Here is a 13,496-nt window from a genome sequence, read left to right as displayed (position 1 = left end):
ACTACACCCCTCAAGGTATTCAAAACTGATTTTACAAACTTTGTTAACCCTTTAGGTGTTCCACAAGAATTAATGGAAAATAGAGATCAATTTCAATATTTCACTTTTTTGGCAGATTTTCCATTTTAACAATTTTTTTTCCAGTTACAAAGCAAGGGTTAACAGCCAAAGAATTCTCAATATTTATGACTCTGATTCTGTAGTTTACAGAAACACCTCATATGTGGTCGTAAACCGCTGTACAGGCACACGGCAGGGCGCAGAAGGAAAGGAATGCCATACGGTTTTTGGAAGGCAGATTTTGCTGGACCGGTTTTTTGACACCATGTCACATTTGAAGCCCCCCTGATGCACCCCTAGAGTAGAAACTCCAAAAAAGTGACCCCATTTCATAAACTACGGGATAGGGTGGCAGTTTTGTTGGTATTAGGGTACATATGATTTTTGGTTGCTCTATATTACACTTTTTGTGAGGCAAGGTAACAAGAAATAGCTGTTTTGGCACCGTTTTAATTTTTTGTTATTTTCAACATTCATCTGACAGGTTAGATCATGTGGTATTCTTATAGAGCAGATTGTCACGGACGCGGCGATACCTAATAGGTATACTATTTTTTTATTTATGTAAGTTTTACACAATGATTTCATTTTTTAAACAAAATAAAATCATGTTTTAGTGTCTCCATAGTCTGAGAGTCATAGTTTTTTCAGTTTTTGGGTGAATATCTTGGGTAGGGTATGATTTTTGCGGGATGAGATGACGATTTGATTGGCACTATTTTGGGGTGCGTATGACTTTTTGATCGCTTGATATTACACTTTTTGTGATGTAAGTGACAAAAAATTGCTTTTTTTACACCGTTTTTTTTTTTTTTTTTTACAGTATTCACCTGAGGGGTTAGTTCATGTGATATTTTTATAGAGCAGGTTATATATATACCTAATATGTATTGTAAGAGAATGTCTGGAGTGGTAGTGGATGGAAGATATGTACCACCGGGGGTCGTGGCCCTGGTGGAGTAAGAGCAGGGTGGGTGTCTGTTCCCCACGGACCACCACGGGTGGACGGGTTTCAGTTGTTGGTGTCAGTCTACACTGATCCTGGCAGGTTGGTTATCTCTGGCCTTAGTTGGGTAGAGAAGGAGTTAATCCTTCACCATGCTTGCTGGGTGTGGTCTGCCTGCTACACCCAGGGCTGTGGATATAGGTTTGAGGCTCACTGACTTTGGGGCGGCTGATGAAGTGTGGTCTCCTGTCTCACTGCAGGAAGCTGTATGGGAGGCTGATCGCTCGCTCGGTCGGGCTGAGCGCTGTAGTCCGCTCGTCTAACAAGAACTGCCCAATTGCTGCAGGCTCAGCGAAGGACCAAAAGAAAGGGATCCTGTGGCCGGAGCCAATCCCTTGTCCAGGCCGACACGTGGCCTGTCTAACTTGCACGAACTTGGACAAACCCGCCCCATGACAAGGTGTAGTACTGACCACTGATGTGAGAGACTGTGTGAACAGGCACCAAGATGCCTGCAGTGTTTGGGGATCCTTTGTGGGAGGTGGGGTTTATGGACATTGCTGTTGTGTGAATTGCACAGTCTTGATGTGATGCACTAAAGTGAATAAAAGAGCACGGTTTGGACACAAAGCCTGTCTCCTGAGCCTCTATACTGCCACCGCTACCATCTGCCTACCAGAGCAAACCCCCACAGTATATATTTTTTTATTTCTGTACATTTTAAATAATGATTTCATTTTTTAAACCAAAAAAAATCATGTTTTAGTGTTTCCATAGTCTGAGAGCCATAGTTTTTTCAGTTTTTGAGCGATTATCTTGGGTAGGGTATGATTTTTGCGGGATGAGATGACTGCTTGATTGGCACTATTTTGGGGTGCATATGACTTTTTGATTGCTTGCTATTACACTTTTTGTGATGTAAGGTGACAAAAAAATTTGTTTTTTTACACCGTTTTTTTTTTACGGTATTCACCTGAGGGGTTAGGTCATGTGATATTTTTATAGAGCAGGTTATTACGGACTTGGCGATATCTAATATGTATACTTTTTATATTTATGTAAGTTTTACGTAATTATTTCATTTTTGAAAGAAAAATCTAGTTTTAGTGTCTCCATATTCTGAGTGCCATCGTTTTTTCAGTTTTTGGGCGATTATCTTAGGTAGGGTCTAATTTTTTGCAGGATGAGGTGACGGTTTGATTGGTACTATTTTGGCGTACATACGACTTTTTTGATCACTTTTATTACCTTTTTTGGGAAGTTAGGTGGGCAAAATTTCAATTTCATCATTGTTTTTTTTTTTTTTTTTATGGCGTTCACCGTGCGGGTAAAGTAACATGACCGTTTTATATATCAGGTCGTTATGGACGCGGTGATATCAAACATGAGTAGGGAATTTATTTATTTTCTTTTTTAATCAGTGATAAATGTGTTTTTTGATCATTACTTTTTTTTTTACTTTTTTTTTGACCCAGACCCACTTGGTTCTTAAAGATCCAGTGGGTATGATGTCTGTATAATACAGTACACTATACAGTGTACTGTACTGTATTTTCACTTTACAAAGTCTGATTAGACTTCTGCCTGTGGTAAGTAGCCACAAGTCTCTGCTATATGAAAAAGCAGAGTGCTGCCGGCCATGATGCCCGTTGCAAGTGCGAGCGGGCACCATGTTTACACATCGCTCCAGCGCTGGTAGCGAACGGGTTAATATAAAGTGTAATTTTTAGCAATAAATGTATGCATGTTTCACCATTATAATTAATAAAGTTGTAGTTGGCCTCATTATGAATTAATAAAAACTATCAAAACTAACATGTGTCATGTCAGTAAACTCCATTTGTATTGTGTTTAGTATCGTGTGCATAATAGACATTATTTTTATTGTTTTGTAGATATATATTCTAAATAAAAATATGTTGAATAAAGTAATTTGTTGATAGTGTTTATAACCATATTAATATTAGTGTATGTAACTGATTGAGAAATCAAGTTTATATAGTAAGTGTATTTGGGTTATATTAATGTATTTTAACTGTTTACAATTATTAATATGGTCTATGTGTTTGTGCTACATAAATATCATTATGCACTGTATATAATAAAGAGAACAAACAATAAAAATCATGAACATAAAACTCTGTTTATTATAACAAAGAATAGTCAACTTGTCAGTCTTTTTTTCTCTCCAAAAAATAACATGAATAAATTGTAGAAAAGAAAAATTGCAAATTAAAAAAACGCCCAGGTGGCGAGGGGGCACCCTGAAACTGAGGGCCATGGTAGGAGGGTTTTGAAGGGGAGCCATAGTGCAGAGATGGCTCAGCTTGGGATGAGGAAGGGACAGGCTGGCCATAGGAACTTTCCCCCTGATATAGTTGGCCATAATGTTCCCTTGTTGGAGGGAAATGTGTGGGACCCTGTGAACCCTGGGAAAATTGTCATTGGGCGGGGCCAAAAACATCTCCATGGGGTCATTAGGCGGAGTGGCTGCATCCAGAACAATTCCGAGAGCACTATGGTTCTCAGTAATCGTTCTGAAGGCAGCCTCCGCAAATAATGGGCCAGACTTCTGGCATATAGATCTAAGTGGTCCTCCTGCAGACAAATAGTCAAGTATTGTAAGAAAAAAGATACGAAAAAGAGAGTTCCAGCATCCAAACGATGCTGGAACTCTTTTTCGTAAATAGTCAAGTACCTGGCTATTGACCAGAGCTTCAGCAGGAAGCATGGCCCGTCTTCTTTGCCGGCTGGGTAGAGGCAAAGTGGGGGGGGGGATTCACTCCCGAAGTATCAGGAGGCATGGATGCCAAGGTGCGGGGTCCATCAACACTCTTTGTAGGAGATGGCACAGAGGAAGTGTCCACCACGCAGGGGCTGGAGTGCTGGGGAGCGAACTCTTCAGCTTCCTCCTTTAAGGTTGTCCTCCGTTCTTCACAATTTTAGAAAAACAGAACATGTAAATTACACTTTTGTGTTAAAAATATTCACGTCACATATTACTATGATCAGCAAAATACATTTAGCACATAGTACTACATGAACTAACCAACATATTACATATGTGGTCATTTAGCAACATTGGGGAAATTAGAAGTGGCATAGCTGGCCATAGCAAAAAATACGATTCCACTTGTAATGTTGGTAAACTTTTTCTAATGAAAGGAGGAATCGTCTTGGTTACTATTGGCAACTATGACATTTCTAATTTACAAATTGTTAAAAATCACATTACCAACATAGTCAACATACAGTGTGTATCGATAAACATGTAGTGGTCAGTGTTTATAATTAACTTACGGACGCAGTTCCATCACTTCACGTAGGAACATGAGTTGTTCCCTAAACATGTAGGGCCTTTTCTTTGGTGCTGCATCTCCTTCCTGAACTGGTCCCTGCAGCTCCGCCACCGATTCTTAACCTCATCCTCTTTTAATAAAAAGACAACAAAGGAAAATTTAGCAACAAATACAATCCTACAGATGACAACGTATGACATGTGCTATGCTAGGGAGGACAATGTATGACATGTGCTATGCTAGGAAGGATAACGTATGACATGTGCTATTCTAGGGAGGATAACGTATGACATGTGCTATGCTAGGGAGGTCAACATATGATATGTGCTACAAAATATAAGAAAAAGAACTGGATAGCACATCATCAATACTATGCTTTTATCTTACTGCTTCTCAGCATAATTAATATCACTTCTCAGTGTAATTTATCGTATACCTACACCTATGCTGCATGCTATACATGAGGCATTAGTATACAATTTGATCAAAAAGCATAGGACCACTTACCGCGACAAGGTAGACTCTTCGAATGGGACCCTATTCTAAATTTGCGACAACCGACGCAACAGCACCACCCCAGCAAGCAGCGGGAACCAGCAGTCAAACAGTGCTCCCGCTGTCCGACAAAGCCACCATGGCACTGGGTCCCACCAACCCACCGGGACAGCACATGAACAACAATGGCCGCCGTGCAGTACTGCACCATGTGAACAGGTGTGGGACCAAGCCCATCACATACTCTCACCATGTGAACAGGTTTGGAACTCACCCTATCACATACTCTCAGGAACTCCAACTGAGAGGTAGGAATATATACCCTCATACAGAAGCCTGCTAATTAAAAGCACCTGGGCCGAATGGGGAGGAGTGCTGATACCAGGAGGGGAAAGAGCACAGATTCTACAATACGTACAAAATGTAAGAAAAAGAACTGGATCGCACATCCTCAATACTATGCTTTTATCTAACTGCTTCTCAGCATAATTAATATCGCTTTTCAGCGTAATTTATTGTATACCTACAACTATGCTGCATGCAAATACAATCCTACAGATGACAACGTATGACATGTGCTATGCTAGGGCAGGACAATGTATGACATGTGCTATGCTAGGAAGGATAACGTATGACGTGCTATTCTAGGGAGGATTACCACTGACATGTGCTATGCTAGGGAGGTCAACATCTGATATGTGCTATGCTAGGAAGGACAACGTATGACATGTGCTATGCTAGGGAGGACAGCAAGGATCACATATGTATAGATTCGCTACTTACCCAAACTCTGACGACTCTGGCCTTTGATTTTCTCCCATATGCTGGTAAACAGCTCCTGGGCTGTTTCCACCCATGCTGCATCCTTTTTGTGCCGGTCGTGGTATCCCCCGATCTTGTATCCCAAATTCTGGGACTTTCCTGCATGAGGACAATGAGCCTCTCGACGTCCATGGACTTGGGTGGCTTTGGCATGCTGGAAAAGGTCCGCAAGGGTAGGAGACTCACCAAACACACTTCCCGCACTGCCTGGAGCCAGACGCTGAGAAACTCACCTTCCTGTCTAAAATCCCTTCACTGTTGCTAAGTTACTTGCATTTACAATGCAACGCAACGCATTGCATACGGATGTAATGTGTTTTTCAACCAGCCCCATTCACTTCTATTGGGCCAGGGCTGCGTGAAAAAATGCAGAATATAGAACATGATGTGATTTTCACGCAACGCAGAAGTGATGCGTGGAAAACGCATCACTTCTGAATATGAAATGAATAGGTCCAGATTCAATGCGTTCACATCACGCATTGAACGAGAGCAGAAAACTCACCTGTGTTAAAGGGACCTAAAACTGACGTAACTGATTGTAAATGTGCCAGGAAAATGGTCCCACAGACACTCTGCCACACCACGTCCCCTTTTTAGAAAGTGCAAGGGCAATGTAGAAACACGATTTGTGCCTAGATCTAAGTGCAATGGCTTTTAAAATGTTGCAAACCTGGGATTTACAACTTTTTTATGCCAGAAAACTGGCATAGGAGGGATGATAAATTCTCCCTATGTGAATGTTAAATAAAAAAATATCTGCTTTATTCCCGCATAAAAATACTGTAATTACCATATCACTAGACTAACAAATATAAAAGTTATAGCCATTAAACTGACCTTGTACAAAAACCTGCCAAACAATCCTTAAATTAATCTGGTCCTGAACTGGTTAAATATCTTTTCCATTAACCACAAAGGGTGATTTTTTTCCCCCTGAATATTGAGCTGTGCTGGGCATCATCCCTCTGTCATACCCATGGAGATTTATGCCTGCACCCTGCTGGCTCTGCCTCTCACTGTACATAGGCATACTAATGCTCTCTGCTAGTTCTAATCGCAAATTTGTATCGCAAATTTCGGCACTTCGAGAATTCGTGAAGATTTAGGATATAGTGCTATATCTTCATAATCGCAAATATTCTAGATTTTTTTTCATCAGTACCCTCACTGCTTCTTGCTTGTAGGGCCAATGAGAAGGCTCCAATGTCTTTGTCTGAGCTTAGCAATATCCCTAGCAACCAATAGAAAAGTTGCCTACCCCTTACTATATAAGAACCTCCCCAGCAGCCATTTTCTGCAGTTTTTTGCAGTTCTGAGAGAGAAAGCAGTGTCATTGCTGTGCTCTGTGCTTTGCTGTGTCATTTACATTAGATAGTTAGCTCATATATATAATACAGATAGTTAGTGGGAGATAGTCAGTCTAGGTTATATCCTGATATACAGGGTGGGCCATTTATATGGATACACCTTAATAAAATGGGAATGGTTGGTGATATTAACTTCCTGTTTGTGGCACATTAGTATATGTGAGGGGGGAAACTTTTCAAGATGGGTGGTGACCATGACAGCCCTTTTGAAGTCGGCCATTTTGAATCCAACTTTTGTTTTTTCAATAGAAAGAGGGTCATTTGACACATCAAACTTATTGGGAATTTCACAAGAAAAACAATGGTGTGCTTGGTTTTAACGTAACTTTATTATTTCATGAGTTATTTACAAGTTTCTGACCACTTACAAAATGTGTTCAATGTGCTGCCCATTGTGTTGGATTGTCAATGCAACCCTCTTTTCCCACTCTTCACACACTGATAGCAACACTGCAGGAGAAATGCTAGCACAGGCTTCCAGTATCCGTAGTTTCAGGTGCTGCACATCTCGTATCATCTGAAGGCAATCGTCTATGCTGTGAAGATACGAGATGTGCAGCACCTGAAACTACGGATACTGGAAGCCTGTGCTAGCATTTCTCCTGCTGTGTTGCTATCAGTGTGTGAAGAGTGGGAGAAGAGGGTTGCATTGACAACACAATGGGCAGCACATTGAACACATTTTATAAGTGGTCAGAAACTTGTAAATAACTCATGAAAGAATAAAGTTATGTTAAAACCAAGCACACCATTGTTTTTCTTGTGAAATTCCCAATAGGTTTGATGTGTCACATGACCCTCTTCCTATTGAAAAAACAAAAGTTGGGTTTAAAATGGCCGACTTCAAAATGGCCGCCATGGTCACCACCCATCTTGAAAAGTTTCCCCCCTCACATATACTAATTTTCCACAAACAGGAAGTTAATATCACCAACCATTCCCATTTTATTAAGGTGTATCCATATAAATGGCCCACCCTGTAGTGTAGCTGATAGGAATTACTGTGCTGTGCATTTTCTCCATTCTCAGGAAATTTCTAGCAGCTTGAAAAATGTAGCAAAAGTGAGCCACGCCCGTATTGCACGCGCAATTACATTGACAATTTTTGCAATCAAGAAAATAATGACTGGAGATCAAGAATTCTTGAATTTGCTAATTTATTGCGAATATTAGGCAAAAAATTAGCGAAATATCACGAAATCGAATATTGCCTATGCTGCTCATCACTACTGTCTGCCGATCTTAAAGAGCCAGCGCACACATTAATGTTGCCCAGCCTGTGGCTGGCCACCCTAGGGTATGTATGGCACCATCCTCTGTGGGAAGGTGTCTGATGTATCGGATCTAGTAATATAGTGCACTGCAAAGGTATGCTTTTGTCTTGTTTGTCTGCCCAGTCTTCAGCCTGATCTCTGGACTTTACCCTTTGCTACCTGAACTGACCTCTGTCCGATCTTCATACTGGTATACTGACTCTGAGCTGCCTGCCTTGACCCTCATACTTACTTTGGATAGCACAAACTTTGCTTGTCCTCACCTCAGCATTTCCCTGACTGTGGTTTTGCCTGACCCCTCGGTGAACAGAGAATACTTAAAGAGGTAGTGGCCTGGTGGTCCTGCAGTACCACAGAACAGTTGAAAACTGTGATTGTTAAGTGACATTATCTAACATTATTTAATATGGTAATGCCCTTCTAATGTTCCAGCATAGCTATGTATGGATCAGTCTGGGTTAAAGATCGTTCAAAAAGTTTGGTGTGAGAGTTAGATCTGCCCCTAGCTCAGTTAGTAGTGTGTTAGCTAAGGAAATGTGCTTACTCAGAATACTAGGCCTAAATTCCAAAGACTTACTATCTCTGAGGAGATTGGCACCAAGCAAGCCATCATTTCTGTACAGTACTCCAAGAAAAGAGAGACCAAAGAAGGTCCAGAATCTACATGGCTGAGCATTGGAGTCAGTTGGTAAGGTATTTGCTGCTTAGGACTGATAAAGACTATGCTGCAGCGAGAAGGACATTGCTAACAGTGGCGTCGCCAGGGGGGGGGGGGCAGAGGGGGCCACATTCCCCCCCTACATCACACTGTGCCCCCCCATGTGCCCCCCCAACTAAAATTTGCTAATATACCCTACCACACTTTGACACAGTCCAGGAAACCCATATCTAAACCCTTTACGGTAAGAGCAGTGAGACTATGGAACTCTCTGTCTGAGGAGGTGGTGATGGTGAGTACAATAAAGGAATTCAAGAGGGGCCTGGAGTGTTTCTAGAGCGTAATAATATTACAGGCTATAGCTACTAGAGAGGGGTCATTGATCCAGGGAGTTATTCTGATTGCCTAATTGGAGTCGGGAAGGAATTTTTTATTCCCCTAAAGTGAGGAAAATTGGCTTTTACCTCACAGGGTTTTTTTGCCTTCCTCTGGATCAACTTGCAGGATAACAGGCCGAACTGGATGGACAAATGTCTTTTTTCGGCCTTATGTACTATGTTACTATGTATATCCATATTGCCAATCTTAGATCTTGCTGTGAGAACCCCAACTACAATCAGGCAGGAGCCCCAATGTCAGGGTGTCCCCTTAAGGAAGAAAGGGTGTGCCATTGTGAGCATTGCTCCTCTGAATGATTATTGCAGCCACAACTACTACCACTCCCATCCTTTGCTTAGCTGCTCTGGGGCTTGCAGAAGTTCCTCTGCATAGGGCTTAAAGGGTGAAGACTAGGGGGTTACTCAGATAACACCCTTAGGAGCAGCCACAAGACTGTTCAGTAGACAAAGCAAATGCACATCCACTTTGAAACAATGAAAATAATAGATGGTTTTATCCTTCTATAATACACTATTTGCATGTCTCAGTATGGTGCTTTTAGTGTTGTTGTGTCGTGCTAATAGGTGGGCATGTTAAAGCAACCACATCATGGAACCCTAGAAGTTGTTATTGTTGTCTTGTCAATGTCATTGGGATACAAAATGATTTTTGCTTAACATTTCTGTTTCCTTCTATTTCTAAGTTGTCAGACTTCTATATTTATTTAAAGTTATCGTCCACAATACAGAAGGGATTACAATGATAAACTAGTTCAGGAAAACCATAATTGATTACACAGTATAGGAACATCACTGTAATAAGCTATCTTTAAGGATTTAGAGCACAGGATATTCCTCTGTGTACAATACAAGATTGCTTTGCATGTAAAACTTTTGTGTACTTGGTAGATAGACATAAATCAGTGTCAGGCTATTCTTAATATTGTCAATGTGTTTGTATCACTCTTTGCAGAACTACTTCAAAGTTTCTATATCTATCTCAAAGTTCTTAAACATTAGGAAACTACAGTTTTAATCCAAGCTGGCAACCAGGTAAGGAAACATTTATTTGTAATGGAAGCAATTAACATGTTTTCAGAAACCTAAGAAAGTATTCTTCCTATTATTGTATTATTATTGCTATTATTTGCTTAATAAAATGCACATAGTGACTAGAAATGGCACCTGTTGGACAAAACCTGCTTAACTGTCTTTTTGTAAACTCTTTATTGTAACCTTTCCAGTTCTTATAATGATGTAATACATTCATTATTATAGTAATGTAGCCATAAACGTCCTTGCAAAGTTAGCAGGACATTTTATAAAAAAAAAGGCATGATGAACATTTTTTTTCATATCATTTCTGCCTTCTCAACCCTCAATAAACATTGTGTACACACATAAAGAAGTGGCAATACAGCTTCCTCCTCCAGTCCAAGCCATCATGTAATCTCTGGGGGCCGGGTATCTGCACAAGCTGCTGGGTCTTAGCAGACCCAGAACAGCAATGGAGTGAGGCTCAACAGGCTTTCTGAAACTTCCTGGAGCAGTAGTCCCCCTGTAGTTGGGGATAATATGTCAAACCCAAGTTACAGGAGAAATGAAAAATGTAATGTTAAATGCTCCCAAAGGTTTTACGATATTATGGGGAAAAAGTGTAAGATGAATAAAAAATAAGGACAAAATAAAAATAACAAGAAGAAAACCACCCCACCCCACTGCTTGTAGCCCTGCTCTTGGAAACCATAAACTATATGTCTCCCTATAGGAAAAAAAGGGTCAGGTCCTGCAACCCTATAACATGCTGCTGGCAGATTACACTGCACTTTCATAGTGACACGTTCCCTTTAATTGCACTTTGTACTATACAAAATGTGAAAAATACTATTTTTCCCTTTTTATACATTTTCCTGGGTATACAAAGGGTCAGGTATAGGGGTCAAATTATTTTGGAGTCTGTTTTCAGACCTAAAATTATGAGGTATCAAATGATTTAGCAGTCTATACTAAGGTCTGACTTTCATTAGTGGTTTGATGTCTAAATGAATTGAACTGAATTATGTGTAACTTGGTTTAGGGTTCTTGTCTGGGAGACTCAATAAATTTAGGGATCTTATCTGGCCTCTGAATTTATTTGCATTGCTCTAGAGGCTGGAGATGGCTGCATATGTGAGGGGCCAAACTGTCAGGCTCATCACAGTCTGTAGACATTGTCAATGTCTACAATCAAAAAAGACATCACCTGTGAGTTGCTCGATTTACAGAGGATTTGTCAACTTTCCTGTTCTGTTATAGTAAATGTGTTATGATCTTGGTAAAAAAAAAAAAGTAGAAATAAGACCTGGCCTAAATGGAGATTTTTTTGGGGTGCAGTTAATAAATTTTAACCACAGATACAGATACAGTACAAAACTATAGACTGAGTTACAATCTTGTAACCTGCAGCTGTTACTTGACAGTTGAAATCAATCAGTAGTGCTAATGTACATAAAGCTTTTGTGTAGCCCTGCTGTAAGTAACATTCAACGGCTATAATTCACCGTCATTACAGATAGTAACAGTCTGATACTGTTTGCAATAATTGGACACTAGCAGACTGTATAAGGACACAGCCCTCTGACAAGGAGAATTGTAACACCCAGTTGTCAATTTGTTCATACATTTCAAGTAGAAATAGCAAATGAACAGTATGGGTAATAACAAGTATTTACTGAAACAGACTTAAAGAGTTTCTGACATGAGAAATAACGTTATATAGCTGACTGACATTAGCGATATGCTAATCTCAGCAGTACATAACAGTGGGCTTTATAAGTCTCTGCCTGCCGCCGTTATCCTAAATTAAAGACTTTTAAAATATGCTAATGAGCCTCTAGGTGCTATTAGGTTGTTGCTTCAGCACCTAAAGGCTCGGTCTAAGCACCCTTTGGCACACCCAGGTCCAGTTAATTGACTTACGAGTTCTCTGCATCGTCCCGTAAAGCCTGTGCCTGCGCAGTCCCTTTTAGTATTCGGCGCAGGCACAGTGAGTGAAGGACACGCTCCTGCTGCCGGCTTCCTCACTACGCCTGCGCAGTCTTTATTTTAAGAGAACGGTTGCAGGCAGGGAGTTATAAAGCCCACTGTTATGTACTGCTGATATTAGCACATCGCTAATGTCAGTCAGCTACATAACGTTATTTCTCATGACAGAAAGCCTTTAAGGTACATAATTGTTATGCAGCAAGTCAGATAGGCAAGGAGACAGGCAGAGAGGACATGTCCAGGGAATCAGGGGCTGGGATAGTGAGCGGGAGGGAAGCGGATGGCAGTATGTTCCACATAGTCTTCTTCATCACTTAGTAGAATGCTAAAGAAGGAATCTCCTAAGCAATGATGCAACTCTCTTTGCACACTGTTTTAGAGTAAAAAGAAATGCCTTATCATGTTATACTATAGCATAGTATTTAACAACCTAATACCTATGCTATATTAAAAAGGATAATTATACTTTAAAAGAATGGTGAGGATCTTCACAAAATTAAGCATGCGCACTACTATTTTCGTATCCCTCACTCCCAGGATTTAAACATGTATCTCTTTATAAGACACAATTCCTCCTATTAGCTCCAATCACAATGCCTGCTATACCCTCCATGTCTACTAACCATAATGCCCCCATGAATGCTTAATATATTGCCTCCAACTAGTATCAGTTACACTGCACTGCTTTTATAGCAGACATAAGTTCCCCAAAGAGAAATATATATATATATAAAGAAAATAAATACACCGCAGCACATCCAATGGTGAAAAAAATAGTTGGATCCTTTATTCACCCAAGCAGCGACGTTTTGGTCCAAGTGGACCGAAACGTCGCTGCTTGGGTGAATAAAGGATCCCACAATTTTTTTCACCATTGGATGTGCTGCGGTGTATTTATTTTCTTTGTTATTTGACACCTTGGTCGTGTGTCGACATCGCTGGCACCCAGTACTCGTTACAAGGTGTGCTGCCCTGAACTCCCGTTTCATATATATATATAGTGCTCTTTAGCAAACCATAGGATGATTTCCACTCCCACTGAGAATTTCACTAAATTTTAGTAAGGCTACTTTCACACTAGCGTTCGGAGCGGATCCGTCTGATGTTTCATCAGACGGATCAGCTCCGATAATGCAGACGTTTGCATCCGTTCAGAACGGATGCGTCTGCA

The sequence above is a fragment of the Bufo bufo genome, chromosome 2, assembly GCF_905171765.1.
Source record: "Bufo bufo chromosome 2, aBufBuf1.1, whole genome shotgun sequence".
NCBI lineage: Eukaryota > Metazoa > Chordata > Amphibia > Anura > Bufonidae > Bufo > Bufo bufo.
This window is presented reverse-complemented; position numbering follows the sequence as displayed.